Source organism: Cervus canadensis, chromosome X (assembly GCF_019320065.1).
Source record: "Cervus canadensis isolate Bull #8, Minnesota chromosome X, ASM1932006v1, whole genome shotgun sequence".
In the NCBI taxonomy this organism is placed as follows: Eukaryota; Metazoa; Chordata; class Mammalia; order Artiodactyla; family Cervidae; genus Cervus; species Cervus canadensis.
Window position 1 is genome coordinate 114,248,149 of NC_057419.1, and position 24,466 is coordinate 114,272,614.

A 24,466-nucleotide genomic window follows, 5' to 3' on the forward strand; every position below is an offset into this window, starting at 1 on the left:
TGAAAAGCAAATTGGATCTGAATGGAGTTTACCACATCCAACCCATGCGTCCCTGCTATGGGCCACTCATCTTTTCCCCTTTATCTTTTGTACTTGATATCATTAACTCTCTTCTCCCATGAGGCCAAAATAGCGGTCTTCACTGAGAGAGCCATATTCTTTGACATTCCTGCTCCTGTGCACTTGCTCCTCTTTAATCCTTTCAACTGCCTCCTCTCTTGCCCATGTTCCACGTCAGCTCTCCTCAATACACATCTCAGCCTGGTGCAAGTTTTTTCACAGACAGGCCTGATACAGTCAACCAAATCTTCAGTACATTTTTGCCAATTTCTCTTATCAGGGCACCACCCTCGTTGTGCCTTCTGGTTAAACCAATGAGTGGACAAGGGAGTTTATCTCATTCTCATGAGGAATATCGAATATCACAGGGTCTCACCTAATGAAAAGTACTATTTCAGTGTCCCCTTATGTGCTATTGAATATTCATATGTATTGCACTGAATATTGAGCTATATTATACCAGGAGAAAATGAGCGACTAAGCTGATGAATTGGAAACTGGTGCTACAAGTTTTAAGAACAAGAGATACAGATTAAGATGTGTAAAAGTTAATCAGTCAACAAAGACATTAGCATAGATGTAAGTAATAATTGTGGAACAAAACTACTGGCAAACTGGTCAACACGTTGTGAGATGTGGATTACGTTACATGAATGGTAAGTGGAAAAAGAATCAGAGAAAGTAGACGAGTGTTGGCAGAGCTAGCATGGGAAAGTCTCCAGAAAGGAGGTTGTATTTGACCAGAGACCTGCCTGGTGATAAGGTAACAGTCCTAGTTAGTGTGTGTTAGTTACTGGTCTAAATGCTTGTCATGAACTCACCAAGGGTCATGGCAGCCTGATGACAGAGTTCTTATTAGGATCCTCACTCGACTGATTAGGAAACTGAGGCACAAAACAATGAAGGATATTCAGCTGGTAGGAGGAATAATTGTGGTATGAATCCCAAGAGCATACCTCAATCCCATGTACTGTACACAGTAGGTAAGAAGATATGATTTTCCTCAGACAGACCATGAATGTGGAATGAGGTATCAATGAGACAAGAATGAAAGGCAGGCCTTTCCTGGTGGTCCAGTGCTTAAAACTCAGTGCTGTCACTGCTGTGGGCCCAGGATCGGTCCCCTGGTCAGAAAACTAAGAACCCATAAACTGTGCAGTTAGACAAGAGAAAAATGAAAAAGAATGAATGTTGGCCACAGATCGAGGAGACACTGGTGATCTGAAAGATAGGACCTGTGTGGTAGTGGTCATTGTATGCCAGGGATTGAGAGGGTCCAGCATGTACCCATCTGCTGATGCCAGTCAGAGCAACAAGCCTAGGAACACATGGGAAAGACTTGGCAGATCCTGGGGCAGGATTCACATCAATGGCCCCAGTCTTATCTGTCTTCCCTCCCCATGTGGATTCATCATCCGTTACTGATTACTGGACAAGGCCTGCAAGAGCTCTCCTGCCCTCTGGATCATTGTCAGAGGCTCACCTGACAACCCCAGTTCTAGAAGAGCTCACCTGTAAGCTTTCTCTGGGCTTGCAAAGGAGCAGCTAATCTAGTGGAAAAGAAACTCCTCTGAGCCAGTATCTGGCTGTTTGTTTCTGGTATCTTAGTTTCCTCACTCATAGTTTGGAACTAATTTTCATGTATTTGATTTTCCTGTTTCTTCCGAATTCTATTTGAGGACTATGAAGCCAAGTCTAACAGCTGCAGCTGGATGCGATGTTCCAGATTTAACAGTCAGAGTTATTCAAGGAAACAGAACCAATAAGAGACATTTTATATCTATCTGTCTGTTTATCTATGTCTATCTATACCTATCTATCTATCTGTATATTGGCTGTTCGTTTAGTCACTAAGTCATGTCCGACTCTTGTGACGCCATGGACTGTAGACCGCCAGGCTCCTCTGCCCGTGGGATTTCCAGGCAGGAATACTGGAGTGGGTTGCCATGTCCTTCTCCAGGGGATCTTCCTGACCAAGGAATCAGGCCTCGGTCTCCTGCATTGCAGGCAGATTCTTTACGAACTGAGCTATGAAGGAAGCCCATATATATATGTATACATATATCTATCTATCTATATATCTTGAGGTTTATCTTGAGTTTAGTTCCCTATTTATGGAGGCTGAGAAATTCCACAATCTCCTGCTTACAAGGTATAAAACCAGGAGAGCCAGTGGTATAATTCAGTCCCACTCTGAAGGCCTGTGAACCAGGGGGGCTGGTGGTGTGAATCCAAGTTGAGGAGAAGGAGAAAACGAGGAGACTTGTTTTATCTCAAGGAGTGAGATGGGGAAAAAACAGGGAATAATTTTTCCTTTCCCTGCCTTTTGTTCCATTTGGACCCTCAACGGATTGGATGATGCCTACCCACATTGGGGAAGGCCTTCTATTTCACTAAGTCACCGATTCAAATGCTCATCTCGTCCAGAAACACCCTCACAGATACAACCGGAAATAATGTTTAATTTGGACGCTCCATGACCAGTCAAGGTGGCACGTAAAATTAGCCATCACAGTGGGTAGGGCCACGTCATGGACTGCTGCATAACAGTGTGCACACCACGCAGCCTCAGATACCGTCCTAAAGGATCTCTCCCACGGGAAGGACAGTGCTGGCATCAGATCATCTTTCCTCGGAGCACTGTGCACTGTGACCACGCAGTCCAGCTAAGGGACCCAGTGGCTATGTGGTCCACACACCATGTGGAGTGTAGATGAGTTCAACACTCAAGGTAGTCACGCCTAGGGGAAACTGCACCTTCTTGTTTGTACAACTTACAATTTGAGAGCAGGTGCAGAAATCTCTCAGCAAGAGGCTTCCTGGAAAGAAGTGGGCTCCAGTCTCATTTTGTATAACTGTGAAGCTTAGTGACATTTGCAGCAGAGATATGAAATCCTCATTACTTTCTTCCTATAGCAATAGGAGAAATAACTCTTGTGGTTGGGGTGGGAACATGAATTCAGGAAAAGAGCTAGGGAAGTGATTTATGCCTGGGCCATATAGGAAGGACAATATTTTCACAGACAGAAAAGCAGGAAAGGATATGGAATTCTTGAAAAGGGTGGTACCAATCCTAGCAAGCTTCTAAGAGTTAGCCTGTTGTCAGTGTTCCCTCGTCTTCCCGAAATGTCTGTAACCTGAACTGACTTGCAAAATATCCAAGTGCAAACCTTGGGTCCCTCACACCACGAACAGCCCTGTACTATCTGACCCCAGGGCTCAGAAACAGTCCTCTGCATCTCTGCTCTGATACATCTCCATGTCCGTATCTCATATGAAGAACTCACATTTTGCCTGGAAGGAGTAAAACCTGGAAGGCTTCCTGGAGATGGATGGAATTGACCTAGGCCTGGGTAACTTGAACGTGCATGCTTTCCAAAGTCTAAGATGACATGAAACAAAGCACAAGGTATGTGCAAGGGCCTAAGAAGTAGAGCTAGGCGTAGAGGGATGGACAGGGATATAGAAAGACATAGGAATAGGAGCAGAGATTTCATGACGTCAGCTGGGCCTTGGCAAATGGACAGTTTCCCACCAGTAGACCTCCCTGAGAGGAATGGCCAAACTCCCCGTCAATCATTGCAGGCCCAGCAATGACGATGTTGGGAGGCGGGGTCGTGAAACGTTGTGGAAGAAACCCTAGCGCGAGCCTAAGCTCTTGACTGTCTTGACTGTTCTGTGGGGGCTTCCGTAGACCGTTTTCCTCGGTTAGGATTTAACATGGCGGCTCCCTTTCCGGAGATCGCAGATGTGTAAGTTTTACTAACTTTATTCGTATCTGGCCGTCTGTGGTGTGATTTGGAGAGTCGGGTAGATGGTGTGCCCTATGGACACTTTGACAGACGTGTCTGCGGGCTCCTGGGTGGATGGCGGAGAGGATCTCTCAGGCACTTCCGGGTTTGGTGTTGGGCATTATTGTAATGGCATGATGAAACTTGAAGAAGACGTTCTTTGTTTAAAAGTGGGTCTCAGAGCCTCCTTCCCAATTGTGGTCTTACTGCTTTGTCGTGTTTGCCGCTTAAAGTGAGGAAAGGGCGGGATCGTTTGGCTGGGTGGGGGTGCCAGACAGTCTGACTGGTGAGTGGCGGCCGCCATGGAGCTGATTCTGCTTTCTATTGTAGGGCGTTTGGGGTGGATATATCGTTGCCGGGGCTTGCTTCAAATGTTGATCTTGGCCATTTTGGTGACCTTTCTTAACCATTGAGGGTCTTTCTGTTCTTTCCTACGTGAAACGAGACAGTAAGGCTCTGAGGGATCGTGTGTGGTGTTAGGACAGCTGACGGCCCTTGGCTGCCTTGGTGTTTTGTGGATCAGGGGAAGGGGAAGTTTGCCCCAGCCACTCATGTTACGAGCTTCCAGCTTACCTAATTTTCCTGCAACTGTGTTAGGCTGTCCATCTGTAAGCAAGTCTCCTTGTAGATCTGTATAATCACTGTTTCCTTCAGGACCTGGTGATGGCAAAATCGAGTACTGGCCAGCCGATGGGCCTGTAAGGAGAAGAGAGTGGACCCCGAATTAGCTGTCCAGACCTGCCAGATGAGTAAGTGCAACCTTATGTTCTGTGGGGCCACAAATGCTGGGAGGAGGGTAGCATCCATCCCATCAGCTGCAACATTTTTTAACATGGTGTTGAAATGTCTTCCCTGGGTCTCTAAGATAGGAACTTGCAACAATGTCAGGATCACTCCCTGAGCGCTGCTCAGACACTATGTTTATAATCGATGTCTTTAACTAGTCAGTGGCATCTTGTTCCAGTTCAGCGTGAGTGCCATTATTACAGACATACTGAATTTAATAGAATGTCACCTTTCCAAAAAGCCTGATCTTGCCATCTTCACATCAGAGTTCGGATCTGTCTTTTTATCCTTTTGGATAACACTTTTAATGCCAGGCAGAAGCAGGCTGGACTGGATGGGATAGTGAAAATCAAATTTCAGGAATCCAGAGACTGTGGGAGTGCTGTTTTTTTCAGGTAGGGAAACATGGATTTGAATGTAATTTCAAGCCAGCTCTATTTAGGAAAGGGGAGAAAGATGAGGCCTGTACACCAAGTGAGTGGCAGAGAATGATAGTCTCCCAGTCTATCCCCACTATAAGTGTGTGGGCATTTACTTTGCAGGGGTCCTGGAGATGTAGGCTAACAATTCAAGTAATATGCAGGTCAAGACTTCATTAAATATTTACCCTTCTGCCATTTGTAGGGGAGGGGGGCGGGGGGCACAATACTGTTATTTTTTGCCTTGCATATGTTGCTGAGACAGTGCATCGCGTTTCATTAAAAGTAAATTTTAGTGTCTGAGTCTGACTCTTTCTTACTATCATCTTTGAGCCTCAATTTCCACATTTGCCAAATGGGAATCACACCTTGCTCTCATGGATATCTCTTGTATGTTCTTGTAAAGTGCTCAGCACACAGGAGGTACTGAAGGGATTAGCACACAATTTACAGAATATGGGAACAGATCACTGTGGCTTCATTTAGCTCGTCTCCCTACCTGTGCAGGCCCCCATTTCAACCAAACATTTGTTTCCTTTCACAGGGCCAGCAAATTTCCTCAGATGTTACAGGGCTTCTGTTTGGAAACCAGCCTTTTAAATCCTGCTGTGATGCCAAGAGATAGCCCAGCAACTCATACCTTGCCTTACTCTGAGCCACTTTCTTGTGTGACCATCTCTGACGCCTTATGCCGAAGCTGATCTGGCTCAGCACCAAAGTTCTGGCACCAAGACGGTGCTTGTTAACTGGCAGTGCCAAAAAGGTCTCCTCGCTTTCATTGTCTGTGTAACGTTACTTCTTTTCTGGGCAGTGGTTAATTTGTTGAAAATCTGTGGAAGAGTTTTCACAGTTGGGGTGGGGGGAAAGCGCTCTATAGAAATATGAACTGTTCTAAGGTGCATTCCAAGACACTTCTAAGCTCTAGTTTCATAGAAACCTCGGGCTCCTGTGTTGCTTTATTAGCATGGGTTTTATCCACAAGGTGGCATCACAGAACCTGAATTTCATTCACTGAAGGTTAAAAGACAATCCACATTTCTTTGTGATTGGAAACTAAAGTATGTAGTTTTATGAGACCATGTTTAAAGACTCTGTGTTTATCCCTGTAATTGGGAAAATTACTTTAAAGCTGTGAAAGATGGGGGTCGTGATAGCTTCCTACTCAGTGAAAACCTGAAGCCTGAGATACTTAGAAAAACCTGCCCTAAGCCCATGTTCTTTCCCCAGGTAACACAATGATGATCAAAACTGCCTATTTCCTAGTCAAGACAATTGTGAAACTTAAGGATAACCGTGAGGCCTTCCTCCCCTTCCACACACACTTGTTCCCACTGCCATCAACGTCATCTTGGTTGACTTCATTTGAGGCAGGGGTCAAGAAAACCAAAATGGATGGTTTAAGAGGTCAATCTGCTGTGTAGTGGCACTTCAAAATAAGTCACAAGGTTGAAGATGCCAAAAAGTTGACTCTGCAGTTGGTGCCAGTGTCACAGATCAGGGCTCTCGTGGAAAGAGAAGGTAATCCTCTTCTGAATTTGAGATGGAATCTAGCTTGCTGGTTCTTTCCAAGGAATTCATTCCCAGGCCAGCCATGTCACTTAGGCTCCTGAGACAGTACCTAGTGAATGTCTACTCACTCGTGGGAATGTGAATGTTCTAGAAATTCTTGGTGTGATGTATTCCTTTGGATACATACCACAAGTGGGATTGCTGGAGTAGATGGTAGTTCTGTTTTTCATTTTTTGAGGGGCTTTCATACTGTTTTCCATAGTAGCTGTACCAATTGAATCTTGAACTAAATGAGTTTCATGAGTGGTTCTCAGGCCACTTTTGATTGTCGGTTCTTTTCAGGAGAAGTACTGTAGAGATTAGAGGCTCAAAGTGGGAAGGAGTTCCCTGATCAGGAAAGATGGAATGACTGACTAAAAACAGACCTTCGTTGGGGTGCCTAGAGCCTAGAGGTGGGGAAGGGGCTGGGAAGAGTGACCCTCTGTAGAGCTGCTCTCAGAGCACAAGGAGAAAGCTGGACAGGAGGACATAGGCCCTCAATGTGAAAGGTGCATTGGACTTTCTGTGGTCAAAAGTGTCTCCTACCTATTTATCAATCCCTGGTACTGCCTGGGATTATTGTAGTGAGGGGACTGAAAATAATAGTGCACATCACTGAGTGTGACATGAGAGTGGATTCCTTTCAGGGAAAGGTGAGACTTTCATGATGAAGGCTTTACCCTATGTGACAGCATTCCTCAGAGTTCTAGACATCACTGTTAGGGATGTTCTTGTGTTCCTGCTTCAGTCTGTGTACTGCCTTAGGCTGTGAAAACAGCTCAGGAAAGGTGACCTTTCCCCCTCCTATACTGTGGCCTAAAGCAGTAGTCTGAGAGAATCTCCTGGGAGGCGCCCGCTGATGTTGACTACAGTTGGTTGAGTAGACCGCTCAACTCTTCTGTTGAGACTACCTGTGGCCATAAAGAGGCACATGAATGTGAACTGGTGTTGCTGGTGTGTTCTACTGATATACCAACTAGACACTTCTTCCTTTGACACTCACACACCTCAGGTGCCTTGCTAAAGTCCTAAAAGGTGCATATTGGCAATGGCAGGATGTGGGGCAGGGGAAATGTTGAGTCTGGGGCAGAAGTTGGCGGTAGCCTGATGTCAGAATTCTGTGCCATTGTGCCGAGTGAGGGCACACTGGGAATCCTGAGGAGTCCCGACTCTGTTTGTCAGAATGTGGATGGAACTTTGCACATTCACTTTCTGCACTCTTCCACTGAGCACACTCTGCACATTGGCTGGAAGACAGAGGTCCAGTGGGTCTAGTCAGTGAACTGTCCACAAATCCGGGGCCTTTTGTTTCCTTCCGGGCATATGCCGATGAGCATGGATGTGTAGGAACTTCCCGAGTCAGGTGCCCCAGCTGGAGGATGAAGCCCTTGTATTCCTCTTGCTGGAGAGGGCTGCATCCCCAGGCTGTCGCTGTCTCTCCAACCTGTGTATCTGCTAGAAAGCCTTTCTAGCAGAAAGGCTGGCTGGTGGTTGCTCCTCTTCCATTTGGGGTTTCCTGTTGGTGGGGGTGACATTGCCTCAGGGGAACCTTCTCTGCACTCTCAAGGAAGAAGGTGTTGTTGGTAAACAGTGGAGGGACAGTTATGCATTGTTTGTGGTGTTGTGCTACTGGAGTGGGGGAGAGGAAAGGGGAACTCAATTGGGGGAGGGACAAGGCCTGATGGTTTCCCCATGTCAGGCTTTTGCTTTCTCTTGATTTGGGAAATTTGGGCCCAGCAGGACTATGAGGATGCGGCTCTGAGAGTATAAGGAAAGATTGCCAGTGGGGAGGACAAGGGTCTTTGGTGCGATGACTGTGGTGGGCATTGTGCGTTCAGGGCTCTTTCCCCTGTCTTCTTTCTCCATTCTCATGCCCTTCCTATGGGTTAGCATAGCTGAGTCACAAAAATTAACAATGGACCCTGATGGATATACTATAAGAAGTTACAGCTTTGGTATAAACTAGGACATTTATTATGGGAACAGGATTGTTTTCAATTTTCTCAAGTGAATTGTGATTTTGTCTGCAAGTGAAGTCTTTGCTGTCTCTTCCTTGCTCTGTGTTGCCTAGACCTGTGACAATTGGCTGGTGTGGAAGGGGAACTCTTTGTCCAGCTGTACTGTTGCCCAGTATATAATCTAAGGGAGTTCTGTGAAGGGACTGCTGTTGCTTACACTATTTTTTTTCCCCCCCGGTGATATTTCCTGCCCTTTTCCTGTAGCTTTATGGGCTCTTGGTCACTGCTTTTTCTGCCAGGTCCCTGAAAGAACACTCATGGTTTTTCAAATACCCAAGAGGCTTCTTTAACTTACAGAAAAGATTTGCATACATTGCAGAGAGTCAGAAATGGCAGCCTATTGCCTGGAGAATCCCAGGGACAGCAGAGCCTGGTGGGCTACCGTCTGTGGGGTCACACAGAGTCAGGCACGACTGAAGTGATTTCGCAGAGTCAGACAAAGAACTGACCACAGTACAGTTTTTGAGGAAATGTGAGAAAGAAGTCCTTGTCCCTTTTCAGCATGAGCAATTTAATTTTCCTTATTTGAGTGTCCCTTACAATGTGCTCCCCGTGAGATACCAGGTCCCCTGGGGATCTTCACCATCCCTCCAAGTGCTGATTCTAAAGTTCTGGCCATAGCCAGACCTGGGCAGAGGAATTCCTCAAGAGGAACTTGTGGAAACAGCACCTGAAGGACAAGTAAAAAGGATGAGTGACTGCTTGTCCTCTAGGAGCTTTTAAACCATACATATGTCCTCAGGGCGAATTCTCTGTGATCAATAGGATCACTGGGGATGAGGATGAAAAGTACAAACCTCGTTTAGAGAAGGTTTAAGTCACTCTGCTGATGTCAGCAGTCTGTTTGCAAGCGGAGCTGAACTTCTCTCTCACTGTCCCTTTGTCACGTACTCTGAAGGAGCAGAGATTTGATCTCCAATTGGCAGAGGTCCGATTTTTGTGTCTTGTGGTGCATAGGACCTGCTAGAATACTTGGGAGGAGGCAAGGACTCAGATCCGGCAGAGATTTACTTACAGAATTTTAGTGTGCAGCTCTGTCAAAAAGAGTGGACAGAATGAGTCAAATCTGTGCATTCCTGGACAGTTTGAATGGTCTCTTCATCCCTATGGATTTAAATTTTCCCTCCCAGTCCACTATGCTGACTCCAGCATGCACCCATAATGGGTTACTGAGTGTCGCCAGCGAGGCCACCTCACAGTTTTGATTTGGGTTGGCTTTCTGAGCTTCCTTTGCTTCTCCTTATTCACGTGCAGGCCTACTATATTACTTCTTATCAGCTTTGGAAAAGAGCAGCAGTGGACCCACTTCTGTGAATCCTAAGGAGATTCACTGGTTTACCCAGCCTCCCCCATCAGTCAGACAAAGCACCTTCCAGAGTGCTGAAAGGCCTGTTGTAGATTTTCCTCTAGTAGGTTGTCAGAGTACTGAGCTACAGGATATAGGATATAGTTAAAGCCAGGAACCAAGCACCTGTGCATCTCCTCCAGACCCCGGAACTGATGTGTCCTGAAAAGGCTAAGAGAGTGGATCTTGATCTGTCATGTTTTTATTACTAAATACTACTAATAATAAATTATGAAGGTAGGATGAAACTTCAGAGTGGATGGGTGTGTTTATGGTATAGATTATGGAGATGCTTTACAGATGTATACTTATCTCCAGACTCATTCGATTGTATACATTAAGATGTGTACATCTTTTTGTATGTCAGTCATTGCTCATACCTCAATAAAGGGGTTTAAAAAATAATAAAAAAGAACCTTCCATGGTCACAAATGAGTGTCACCTCCCTCCAAGAGTTTTTATAGTTTAGAACTGAGAGGGAAGAATATTTCTCCTTCGGGAAATGGTTAATGCCATTTACAGCTTCTGAATTATGGTTTTGCCTTGGTTTCTCTATATATACATAGTATCTGCATTAGTGGTCTATAAGGTTACCCTTTAGTCCATAGGATTTTGAATTTCATAGAATCTCAGCAGTTCTACAGAAGACTACGGCTTCATGCAGAGGACCTCGTCTCAAGGAGTGGCCCTGTGACATCAGCGAGTTGTCATTTGACCAGAAATTGACTTTGGGGTATTGTGCCTTTGGGAATGGCTTGGACTTTGGGTTGTTTTCATTTTGTATAATATGTGCTTTTGTGCTTCCTCAAGAAATCTTTAAAAATATTATACCCATGGGGGCATGTCAAAGTGCGTGTGTGCTGTTTTTGTATTCCAGATGCTTGAAGGCACTGTCTCAGGCTGATTGGTCTCCCTAGCAGGCCTCATTTCTCTGAGACCTTCCCACACCCTTCTCTTTTCTGTGCCACTGAGTTTCCTGGCGGTAGCTACTTGGTTTGGAATACTTTTCATCTTATCCTAGTTGAGCCAGTAATACTTTTGTTATGGTTTGGGACTAGACCCGCAAGAATGAGTGAGAGCCTGCAAAGGCTCACTGGTAACCTTTCACAGCAGAGAATACAAGAAGACATACTGTTGGGACTTGCCCAGCAGTCCAGTGGTTAAGACTCCATGCTTCCAATATAGGGGGGAGGGGGTTCAGTCCCTGGTGGGGGAAATAAAATCCCACATGCTGCATGGCATGGCGAGAAAACAAAACAAAAAAAGAGGCCATGCAGCTGAGTTTCCCTGATTTAGCCTCATTTCTGTGTCTTTAAAATGTATTCCTTGCTTCAGTTTCTTGTATTTTGTTAAATACCTGTGTTCTTCCAATAAAACTCATTTGCTTTAGAAGATCTCACTTGTTTGTTTTAATTATTCACAATGAACACCAGCATGACCAAGGAAGCTGCGGCTGTGTCATGTGCATTATCACCCGAACCGGGGCAGAGCTCTACGCCCTGGAGTCTGATGCATTAAGAACAGGAGCCGGTGGCAAGGGGATGGGGTCTCCAGGCCATGCTAAAAGTTCCCCTGTTTGTTAAGCTCGCCCCTTTGTCTAGTGATATATTCCCCTTAAAGCTAGTCACTCAGTCGTGTCTGTGCGACCCAATGGCCTGTAGCCGACCAGGCCTACTGTCCATGGGATTCTCCAGGCAAGAATACTGGAGTGGGTTGCCATTCCCTTCTCCAGGGGATCTTCCCACCCCAGGGATCGATCCCTGGCCTCCTGCATGACAGGCAGATTCTTTACCATCCGAGCCACCTGGGGAGCCTGATCCCCTAAAGGTAGCAGGTAATCTAATACCTCCCTATGAGAAGTGATCCTTTTAGCCACTTCATGAAAGCCATGAATGCATATTTGGGGATATGCTGTGCATATAGTGTTTCCAAGTATTAGTTCTCTATAATTAAGAAGAGTGTATGTTATATAATATATATTTCTGTCTGGCTCAGTAACGGCAACCCACTCCAGTATTCTTGCCTGGAAAATGCCATGGACAGAGGAGCCTGTTAGGCTACAGTCCCTGGGATCACAACAAGTCAGACAGGACTGAGCAACTGAGCATGCACATACTACCCCATTCCATTGATGGACTATTTCTGTTTAGCCCAGCTTCTGTTGCATATTTAGCTTATCCCCCCCCGCCCCCTTGCTATTATGATCAATACTAAAATGTGAGAACCTTGTCTAAACATCATGGGGTACTTGCCCAATTCTTCAGTTTTGAAAAATTAAATCACTGGAGCCCATCATACAGAGTGAAGTAAGCCAGAAAGATTAAGATCAATACAGTATACTATTACAGATGGACAGCCTAACACAGTTGCAGGAAAATTAGGTAAGCTGGAAGCTCGTAACATGAGTGGCTGGGGCAAACTTCCCCTTCCCCTGATCCACAAATCACCAAGGCAGCCCAGGGCCGTCAGCTGTCCTAACACCACACACGATCCCTCAGAGCCTTTCATGTAGGAAAGAACAGAAAGACCCTCAATGGTTAAGAAAGGTCACCAAAATGGCCAAGATCAACATTTGAGGCAAGCCCCGGCAACGATATATCCACCCCAAACGCCCTACAATAGAAAGCAGAATCAGCTCCATGGCGGCCGCCCCTCACCAGTCAGACTGTCCGGCACCCCAACCCACCCAGCCAAACGATCCCGCCCTTTCCTCACTTTAAGCCGCAAACACGACAAAGCAGTAAGACCACAATTGGGAAGGAGGCTCTGAGACCCACTTTTGAACAAAGAACGTCTTCAAGTTTCATCATGCCATTACAATAATGCCCAACACCAAACCCGGAAGTGCCTGAGAGATCCTCTCCGCCATCCACCCAGGAGCCCGCAGACACGTCTGTCAAAGTGTCCATGAGGACACACCATCTACCCGACTCTCCAAATCACACCACAGACGGCCAGATACGAATAAAGTTAGTAAAACTTACACATCTGCGATCTCCGGAAAGGGAGCCGCCATGTTAAATCCTAACCGAGGAAAACGGTCTACGGAAGCCCCCACAGAACAGTCAAGACAGTCAAGAGCTTAGGCACGCGCTAGGGTTTCTTCCACAACGTTTCATGCCCCCGCCTCCCAACATCGTCATTGGTGGGCCTGCAATGATTGACGGGGAGATTGGCCATTCCTCTCAGGGAGGTCTACTGGTGGGAAACTGTCCATTTGCCAAGGCCCAGCTGACGTCATGAAATCTCTGCTCGTATTCCTATGTCTTTCTTTATCCGTGTCCATCCCGCAATGCCTAGCTCTACTTCTTAGGCCCTTGCACATACCTTGTGCTTTGTTTCTTGTCATCTTAGACTTTGGAAAGCATGCACGTTCAAGTTACCCAGGCCTAGGTCAATTCCATCCCTCTCCAGGAAGCCTTCCAGGTTTTACTCCTTCCAGGCAAAGTGTGAATTCTTCATATGAGACACGGACATGGAGATGTATCAGAGCAGAAATGTAGAGGACTGTTTCTGAGCCCTGGGGTCAGATAGTACAGGGCTGTTCGTGGTGTGAGGGACCCAAGGTTTCCACTTTGATAATTTACAAGTCAGTTCAGGTTTCAGACATTTGGGGAAGACGAGGGAACACTGACAACAGGCTAACTCTTAGAAGCTTGCTAGGATTGGTACCACCCTTTTCAGGAATTCCATATCCTTTCCTGCTTTTCTGTCTGTGAAAATATTGTCCTTCCTACAAGGCCCAGGCATAAATCACTTCCCTAGCTCTTTTCCTGAATTCATGTTCCCACCCCAACCACAAGAGTTATTTCTCCTATTGCTATAGGAAGAAAGTAATGAGGATTTCATATCTCTGCTGCAAATGTCACTAAGCTTCACAGTTATACAAAATGAGACTGGAGCCCACTTCTTTCCAGGAAGCCTCTTGCTGAGAGATTTCTGCACCTGCTCTCAAATTGTAAGTTGTACAAACAAGAAGGTGCAGTTTCCCCTAGGCGTGACTACCTTGAGTGTTGAACTCATCTACACTCCACATGGTGTGTGGACCACATAGCCACTGGGTCCCTTAGCTGGACTGCGTGGTCACAGTGCACAGTGCTCCGAGGAAAGATGATCTGATGCCAGCACTGTCCTTCCCGTGGGAGAGATCTTTTAGGACGGTATCTGAGGCTGCGTGGTGTGCACAGTGTTATGCAGCAGTCCATGACGTGGCCCTACCCACTGTGATGGCTAATTTTACGTGCCACCTTGACTGGTCATGGAGCGTCCAAATTAAACATTATTTCCGGTTGTACCTGTGAGGGTGTTTCTGGACGAGATGAGCATTTGAATCGGTGACTTAGTGAAAGAGAAGGCCTTCCCCAATGTGGGTAGGCATCATCCAATCCGTTGAGGGTCCAAATGGAACAAAAGGCAGAGAAAGGAAAAATTATTCCCTGTTTTTTCCCCATCTCACTCCTTGAGATAGAACGAGTCTCCTCGTTTTCTCCTTCTCCTCAACTTGGATTCACACCACCAGCCCCCCTGGTTCACAGGCCTTCAGAGTGGGACTGAATTATACCACTGGCTCTCCTGGTTTTATACCTTGTAAGCAGGAGATTGTGGAATTTCTCAGCCTCCATAAATAGGGAACTAAACTCAAGATAAACCTCAAGATATATAGATAGATAGATATATGTATACATATATATATGGGCTTCCTTCATAGCTCAGTTCGTAAAGAATCTGCCTGCAATGCAGGAGACCCAGGTCTGATTCCTGGGTCAGGAAGATCCCCTGGAGAAGGACATGGCAACCCACTCCAGTATTCCTGCCTGGAAATCCCACGGGCAGAGGAGCCTGGCGGTCTACAGTCCATGGCGTCACAAGAGTCGGACATGACTTAGTGACTAAACGAACAGCCAATATACAGATAGATAGATAGGTATAGATAGACATAGATAAACAGACAGATAGATATAAAATGTCTCTTATTGGTTCTGTTTCCTTGAATAACTCTGACTGGTAAATCTGGAACATCGCATCCAGCTGCAGCTGTTAGACTTGGCTTCATAGTCCTCAAATAGAATTCGGAAGAAACAGGAAAATCAAATACATGAAAATTAGTTCCAAACTATGAGTGAGGAAACTAAGATACCAGAAACAAACAGCCAGATACTGGCTCAGAGGAGTTTCTTTTCCACTAGATTAGCTGTTCCTTTGCAAGCCCAGAGAAAGCTTACAGGTGAGCTCTTCTAGAACTGGGGTTGTTTGGTGAGCCTCTGACAATGATCCAGAGGGCAGGAGAGCTCTTGCAGGCCTTGTCCAGTAATCAGTAACGGATGATGAATCCACATGGGGAGGGAAGACAGATAAGACTGGGGCCATTGATGTGAATCCTGCCCCAGGATCTGCCAAGTCTTTCCCATGTGTTCCTAGGCTTGTTGCTCTGACTGGCATCAGCAGATGGGTACATGCTGGACCCTCTCAATCCCTGGCATACAATGACCACTACCACACAGGTCTTATCTTTCAGATCACCAGTGTCTCCTCGATCTGTGGCCAACATTCATTCTTTTTCATTTTTCTCTTGTCTAACTGCGCAGTTTATGGGTTCTTAGTTTTCTGACCAGGGGACTGATCCTGGGCCCACAGCAGTGACAGCACTGAGTTTTAAGCACTGGACCACCAGAAAAGGCCTGCCTTTCATTCTTGTCTCATTGATACCTCATTCCACATTCATGGTCTGTCTGAGGAAAATCATATCTTCTTACCTACTGTGTACAGTACATGGGATTGAGGTATGCTCTTGGGATTCATACCACAATTATTCCTCCTACCAGCTGAATATCCTTCGTTGTTTTGTGCCTCAGTTTCCTAATCAGTCGAGTGAGGATCCTAATAAGAACTCTGTCATCAGGCTGCCATGACCCTTGGTGAGTTCATGACAAGCATTTAGACCAGTAACTAACACACACTAACTAGGACTGTTACCTTATCACCAGGCAGGTCTCTGGTCAAATACAACCTCCTTTCTGGAGACTTTCCCATGCTAGCTCTGCCAACACTCGTCTACTTTCTCTGATTCTTTTTCCACTTACCATTCATGTAACATAATCCACATCTCACAACGTGTTGACCAGTTTGCCAGTAGTTTTGTTCCACAATTATTACTTACATCTATGCTAATGTCTTTGTTGACTGGTTAACTTTTACACATCTTAATCTGTATCTCTTGTTCTTAAAACTTGTAGCACCAGTTTCCAATTCATCAGCTTAGTCGCTCATTTTCTCCTGGTATAATATAGCTCAATATACAGTGCAATACATATGAAGATTCAATAGCACATAAGGGGACACTGAAATAGTACTTTTCATTAGGTGAGACCCCGTGATATTCGATATTCCTCATGAGAATGAGATAAACTCCCTTGTCCACTCATTGGTTTAACCAGAAGGCACAACGAGGGTGGTGCCCTGATAAGAGAAATTGGGAAAAATGTACTGAAGATTTGGTTGACTGTATCAGGCCTGTCTGTGAAAAAACTTGCACCAGGCTGAGATGTGTATTGAGGAGAGCTGACGTGGAACATGGGCCAGGGTATAGAAATTGTGGTGGGTCATCTTCTGGGACTTGGGTCATTCACCGAGAGTAGATCTACATCTGGAAGAGTAATGGCTGCCCATACTTGGCCCAGATCACTTGTCTGAATCAGCAGACAAACTCAGACCACACATAGCAGGAACCCGACCTTCATGTCTGTGCCACCGTGGCTGGAGACCAGGATGCAATTGTAGGCTGTGTCCCTAGCCTGTGTCCCGGGGATACAGATAGATGGATAGATGATCGCTGTAGGGATATAGAGACAGAATTAAAAAAAAACAGAATGGGGAAGGAGGAGGAAGGCTGATAGGACACCAGCACAGGAAGCAAGGCACAGACTAACCTGCACTTGCTTTTGTCTGGAGGAGACTTGTACCCTAGCACCTTCCAGGATCCTCACAGCCTCTGCAGTCTAATCCACCCTTGCTGCGGGCCTCAACAGAATCCCTCAGTACCTGGAGAACCATCCCGAATGTCAGTAGATGAACACCAGTCACTCCCAAACACTTGGGAGAAAGGTGCTCCATGCCTTTCTAGTCTTGGCATACCTGGGGTGGGGAAAAGTACCAGAACAAAAAGCAGAAAAGGAGCCCAGAATGGGCAGGCCCCTACTCATCCCCTTTTCCTATAGGCTTCCTGTCACCCAGTCATTCATCTCCAAGTTGACACCACATTTAAGGAAAAAGGAGGGTAGAAGGAGGCAGGGACCCCCTGCTCTGAGTGTGAGTGTGTGTGGTGGTGGTGGGGTTGGGAGGGGAACACTGAGTCTTCCAGATTTAAGAGACCCTTGATCTCCACCAAAATAACAGAGTTCTAGCAGTGCACACATGGTGCAGGAGTCACGGGGAGGCTACATGCATGTGCCTGTGCAGTGAGACCCTGCTACTGAGTGCCGGGATAGCCAGTGCTTCACAGAGATCCCCTTTCAGCACCACGTTTATCCCCACAGCAACAGTTCTGAGGGAGACACATACAGCCTGGCCCATAAAAAGCCCTCAGTGCATGGAAGAAATGACGCAGACTCCTCTCAAGTATTCCCCAGGTCCAAAATCCCTTGTTCTCCTACAAAACACAAAATGTGTCAATTGATTAATTATTGAATTAATACCTGCCAGTGCTGTATTCGGTGGAGAGGTGAGAAGTAGGACCAAACCCCAAATCTCAGCCTGTTTCTCTCCTGGCTGCCTACTTGGACTTGGATAGCTAAGTCAGGTAGCTGACATCTTAATGGATAAGTCATTCTTTAACAGGAGTAGGTCATAATACTGAGAAAAAGAAGTAAATTACAGGTGTGATGACAGTACAGAGGCCCTTCTTCGACCTCCACATCCTGAGGAACCCCTCGGGCAGGAGATGACATATTGCAGCTCTGGGGGGCCCTTAGACCTGGGTGGGAAGAGGTGAGTTTGCTGACAGCCACAGCCTGTAAGGTCTTTGGGAATAATCGGGGAGATACCCGAGCCCACCACCCAGCAGACACATTTTCAATCAGGACAGACTGTGACAGTCTTGCTTTCTTTTCCCCAGGAGGACGATTTCAATGAGCACAAGGGTTTCATGACCGCCCTCCACCCTCCCTGCCTCGGCCGTCCGTGTGCCCAACGTGCGGTCTCGCTCTACGGCCGCCACATGAGCCTTGCAGGTGCAGGAGCCTGCAGTGTCTGGAGGACACGTGGAACAGGGTGTGCCTGTGGATGTCAGCACGGAAGGCAAGGTCGACGGCTTGCCCGAAAAGCAGTACAGGCAGCCATCAACCCCATGTTGGACCAGGTCAACACCTGCCTGGACCACCTGGAGGAGAGGAATGACCGCCTCGCTGGTCGCTTCCAGGAGGGCTTGAATCTAGCTGGCAGACACATCCTGAGTTCCAGCCACCACTCAGGGAGGCCCCAGTCGATTGGCAGCCTCTAGTGGAGCCCTCCAAGGGCCCCGGGGCCAGGCCTCTACCCTGCCTGCCTGAGCCGGCTCTAGCCTGAGCCCTCACCCCCTTGCTTAAGGCGGCCTGATGTCCTGGGGGATCTGCCGGCCTGGGCCATCCATCGGGTACTTCCCTTCATGGGCCTGGCATACCCCCAGCTCCTGGCATCCCCACCTAAGGTCAGGTGTGGGCCTGTGACCCACCCAATTTGCCTGCCTGCCCAACTCCTGGATGCTGCTCCCGGTATCTTGATTCCAGTCTGTGCTTCTTCCAGCCCAGCTTTTCTCATGATGTACTCTGCATAAAAGTTAAATAAGCAGGGTGACAATATACAGCCTTGATGTACTGCTTTTCCTATTTGGTACCAGTCTGTTGTTGCATGTCCAGTTCTAACTGTTGCTTCCTGACCTGCAGATAGGTTTCTCAAGAGGCCGTGAGGAGATAACCCTCGTCCAAGGTAAGAGAAACCCAAGTAAGATGGTAGGTGTTGCGAGACGGCATCAAAAGACAGACACTGAAACCATAATCACAGAAAACTAGCCAATCTGATCATAGGACCACAGCCTTGTCTCACTCAAGGAAACTAAGCCATGCTCTGTGGGGCCACCCAAGACGGACGGGTCATGGTGGAGAGGTCTGACAGAATGTGGTCCACTGGAGAAGAGAATGGCAAACCACTTTAGTATTCTTGCCTTGAAAACCCCATGAACAGTATTCCCAAATTAGACAATATTAATTTGTTTCTATTTCTTTTGCTATTTTGAAGTGAAGTGAAGTGAAGTCCGTGAGTCATATCTGACTCTTTGCGACCCCGTGGATTGTAGCCTCCCAGGCTCCTCCATCCATGGGATTGTCCAGGCAAGAATACTGGAGTTGGTTGCCATTTCCTTCTCCAGGGGATCTTCCCGACCCAGGGGTCGAACCCGGGTCTCCCGCATTGGAAGCAGACGCTTTAACCTCTGAGCCACTGGGGAAGCCCTTGCTATTTTAAGGGATGCTATTGTAAACATTTCCTTATATATGCTTATCTTCTTTTGTGCTCATGCTTTAGGTGAGAATTCTAGAATTGGAATTGTATCAAAGCCATGAACATTCTCCAGACTCTTGATGAATTTTCTCAGATTGATTTTTGGAAGTTATATAAATTTCCACTTCTGTTAAGAAAGTATAAGGCAGCGCATATCATTACACCCTCGCTAAAAGTAAAGTATTACTTTATAACCATTGTATCTGACAAACAAGAAGGATACCTAACAATTCATTTCATTTTCATTTCTTTGATTTCAAGTAAGGTGAAGACTTTTCCATTTGTATTGTTTTTCTTTCGTCTTTCCATGTATTCTGTTCCTTACCTTTGCATAGTTTTTCCATGACCATTATTATGAAGATGTCTCCTGAAAGTTCTACTGTTTCACGTTTCACATTTAGATCAGCAGTTCATCTTGGAAATAATTTTTGTGTAAGGTAAGACAGGGATCAACATTCACTTTTTTTCTATTTGGATATCTCACTAAGGGTCCCCAGCCTCCAGGCCCCAGACCAGTACCTCTTAGCTCCTTTGAGATCAACGGTGGCATTAAATTAGGAATACAGTGCACAATAAATGAGATGCGCTTGAATCATCCCCAAACCATCTCCCCACCCACACCCCGTCCATGGAAAAATTGTTTTCAACGAAGCCAATACCTGGTGCCAAAAAGGTTGGGGACTGCCAAATTTACCCAGTACCACTGACTGGAAAAAACATCCGTTCTTTGCTGCTGCTGCTGCTGCTGCTAAGTCACTTGAGTCGTGTCCGACTCTGTGTGACCCCATAGAAGGCAGCCCACCAGGTTCCTCCTTTCTTTAGAGTCCTGTAATATCACAAATCAGATTATCTATGTGGGTTTGTTCCTGGAATCTCTGTTCAGTTCTGTTGGTTAAAAGGTCTATCCTCATACAAATACACTACTTAGTTAACTATAGTAGCTTTATAATAGGTCTTGGTATCTCCTGGTATAAGCCATCCAGGACATAATTGTCCTGGTTATTCCTGGCCTTTGCCTTTCCATATAAATTTCAGAAATAACATATTAATTTTCATGCACACATATGCATAAACTGCTGAGGGTTTCATTGGGATTGTGTTGCCTCTATGTATTTATTTTGGGAGAACAGCTAGCTTCACAATATGGAGCCTTCCAGTTCATGATTCTGGCATATGTATCCATTTAATTTAGGTCTTGTCTTTTAACATAGGTTTACTATTATTCAGGTATGGTAAGGCCAACAGATTAGGAGATGACTGCCATTGAAAAGACAGTTTGTGGCAGTTCCCAAGAGGAGGGAGCACCTCATGAGAAACCACATGAGGAAGGCCCTGGGTTGGTCAGGAGGCAAAGGGAGCAGGTAAATGGGGAGCAAGAACCTTTATTGGGGTTTCTACTGGTGAGGCAGGTAAGCAGACTGAACATGGCTAGTCTGAATAATTTTAGTGGGCTCTGGGTCATAGGGGCTGTCCCTAGTTGTCTAGTACCTGGCCCTGGTGTGATTAGGGCAGGTGGACAGTGGCCCAAAGTCTGACAGCCCAGTAGAGGAGATAAGTAGTGACTGGGGGTATGGCCTTTCAATTGGTTGACTTGCTTTTGAAAGGTATGCTCACAGGTGAGTTCTTGACTCTCTCTAGGACTTGAACAACCCTGGGAGGGGCAGTCCCTCCAGTGTCAGCAAGGCCCCAGATGTCAAAGCATCAAAACTATATAATGGGACTTCCCTGATGGTCCAGTGGTTAAGACTCCACGCTCCCAATGCAAGGCGCTCAGATTCAATACCCGGTCAGGGAATTACTTCCTACATGCCTCAAATAAACATCCCACATGCTGCAAAAAGATTGAAAATGCCGCAAACTACAACTAAGGCCCTGCACAATCAAATTTAAAAAATGTATTAAAAATACTATATAAATTAAAAAAAATACATGAATACATTTCCTCCATTTCAGTACTGTTTTATAGTTCTCAGTGTGAGGTTTCAACACATTTTAAAAAGATTTTAAGTGCTGCCTTTGCCACCCTCAGCTCACCCCACGTACGCTCTGACAGTCCAGGCTGATTTCACCCTTCCCTGTGGATGCCCATCTCACTTCACCCAAGCTCAGACACTCTGGCCAGAGCTGCTCCCACACAGACTGTCATCATCTTAGACTCTCACATTTTTTGCCAAGATCCAACCCCCCACCATTTGCTACTGAAAGCCTTCTTCACCATGCTTGGTTACTATCTTTTTCCAAACATATTCCAGAGTTAGTGACAGGTGTATCTGTAGAGCACGTAAAGGCCCATCTCTCCTTTGACTCTAGGAAAATGAGGCAGGAACCAAGATATGTTTTGCCAATCCCAGTACAGAATTAAGGGCACTCATCTCATTGATGAAGGCTCCATCCTCATGACCTAATCACCTCCCAAAGACCCTACTTCCACAGACCATGACACTGTGGGGTTAGGACTGCACATGTGAACTTTGGGGAGACACAATCCCTAAGCCTACAGCAGACTTGGACATCTGAATTTTTGTAGTACACAAATCAACCTACAAGTTACTTGCCATCCCATGTAGCTGTCCTCCTTACTGTCATCAGATCCTGAAACATCGTGCCAGACCTCCCTGTATGAATATCCTCCACCTCCTCTCAGGTTCTAAAAAGCTGGGCCAACTGCTACTAAGCACCCCCTGCCCCTGGAATTGCTCTCCTGGACTCACCTGGACCCTTAACAGCCCACATCAGGCCGCTGACACTATCCCCCACGTGGATGCTCTTCTCACCCTGGCCTCAGCTGACACCACATAATACAGGATCACAAAAGCTCCTCCAACACAAACAGCTACATTGCTTGGCCCCCGCTAATAGCTTTTGGACTGAATTGGTCAGCGAGAGGAGAGAAAGAAGAAACCTGGTCATTTGGGGGTAGCCCTCTATTCCTTGTTTGTGTTTCCAGTTCTTCTAGTTTCTTTAAATATACCAAAGAAGGACATCCCTGGTGCTCCAGGGGCCAAGACTCCAAGCTCACAACGCAGGGGCTCAGGTTCCATTCCTGGCGAGGGAACTAGATCCCACAGGGCATAACAAAGACCCAGATGCCGCAAAAAAGGTCAAAGATCCTCTGTGCTATAACTAAGACCCAGTGCAGGCAAAGAAATAAATCAGTGTTTTTTAAAAACTAAGTAAAAAAATACATATAGAAGAGATCAATTTTACTTTTTGGTCTACAAAATGCGTGGAAGAATACATTTCTTATTCAAACGAAAGCAGACATTTCCAGTATCTGAGGGCTTTGGAGATTTGGTTTTGCCATTTGTTTCTGCTATCTCTCACTCAAGAGTGTTTTTCCCTTCTTAATTGTCATGTCGTGTTTATTGATGATTTACACGTAGGAGAAGCCCGGAAATCCTGCAATCAGGGTGGCTTCCTGGAGGTGCCAAACCAGATGCCCTCCCTACTTCGGTGACAAAAGCCTTCCATCAGGTGAGCTGCAGTGACCACAGAAGTTCTCCAACAGGCAGATATGAGCAGCAATGAGCCTAAAAACAAAAATAGACACACATCCATGGGCCCGGAAGTTGGAGAGAAAGGGGTCAGTCAGAATCACATTCAGCAAAACAAAATAAAAACTCCTCATGGTTCCAGTCATGGCAAAACAGCTAATAACAGAAGCAGTTTGTGGAATGGTATATCAATGCTATGGGGTGTTCCAGGCCCTTCACATGAAACTGTGGAGTAGGAGTTGGGTTGAAAGGGATCCCTGAAATCATGACTCACAGAAAGTTTGAAAACCATTGTTTTTGGAATTTTCCCCCTCCCTCTGGGGATCCTAGTAAAAGCTGAACCCCTAAGAAAGGCAGGGAGGGTGCCCTGACATCATGACAAGGAAGGTCGTGGGCCAGAAGAGGCTGTCTGGCTAGATTCAGGGGTCACAGGCCCAGCCCAGATCTCTTAACCTTGCCCGTATTCTGCTCCCTTTGGTCCCCCTGCAGGCCACACTGCCACCCCTCACTCACCCCGAGTGCTCTTCGTGCCCACCCTCTTCTTGATCCCCCACAGACAGTCACCAAATCCATTCTGCCCTGGACTCCCACTTTCATGGGTCCCCACCCCTCCAACCCCAAGGCCGCCACCCCAACTCCAATGGCCTGCCCTCTTTAGCCTTCTGATGGCAAAGGCCCTGCTTCCAGTGCCCCGCTGATCCCAGAACCTATTTCTCTCTCCCTGCTCCTGCTGTGTCTGTCTCATGGCAGCTGAGAGCATCTAGTCCCCACAACATGAACAATATGGACAATATGAAACTCTGTTGTGAGTTTCACAGCACTGCTCCTCTAGGACACAACCACTTGTCCTAGCAAAAGATTTGGGAATTTTGAAAGTTCTGCCTTGGGAATAAAGCCTGCAGTGGTATCTGCTCTTCTGTCTGAGTGGATACAATATTCCTTCCTCAGACTAAGGACCATTACTGAAGAAACCACCAGGGGGCAACGATGCTCTATTTCATTCTAATTGCCTCATTATAAAAGTGGGGGACATTTGGAAAATATAGAGAGACCAATAGTAGAAAATAAAAACCATCTGACACCTTGTATGTCAGATAACCATTCAGAGCTTAACGGCATTTTGCTTACATTATTTTTCCCATCTACTTAAACATAAATAAAATGTCAATGTAACATTTATGCACACACTCTCTGGCTTCTACGTTGAAATAAAATCTTGTAAAGATCTCTCCAAGGTGTTGTTTATTCTTCTATGGCATTACTTTCTAATATTTAATTATTGCAAAACACATGGGCAGTATACTTCACAGAGGTTCAATTTCTATGCATACAGTAGAGAGGAAAAAGAAAGTTCCCTCTGCCCTTCTAGATTCTTGACTGAGACTCCCCCCTCCCCTCCATAATAAAAGACAAATACACAGGAGAAAAACAAGCTTAAAAACATAGATACCTCCTGTATACACTGGAGAGACCTAGG

General features: G+C 46.1%; 1 long non-coding RNA gene across 1 annotated transcript; it reads left to right on the forward strand.

Annotated features, from left to right (window-relative positions):
- Positions 1-3,710: 3,710 nt before the first annotated feature.
- On the forward strand, positions 3,711-11,361 carry LOC122435941. The gene is made up of 3 exons (XR_006267738.1): positions 3,711-3,812; positions 4,506-4,600; positions 5,601-11,361. It is a non-coding gene; the product is annotated as an uncharacterized LOC122435941 (long non-coding RNA).
- Positions 11,362-24,466: the final 13,105 nt, after the last annotated feature.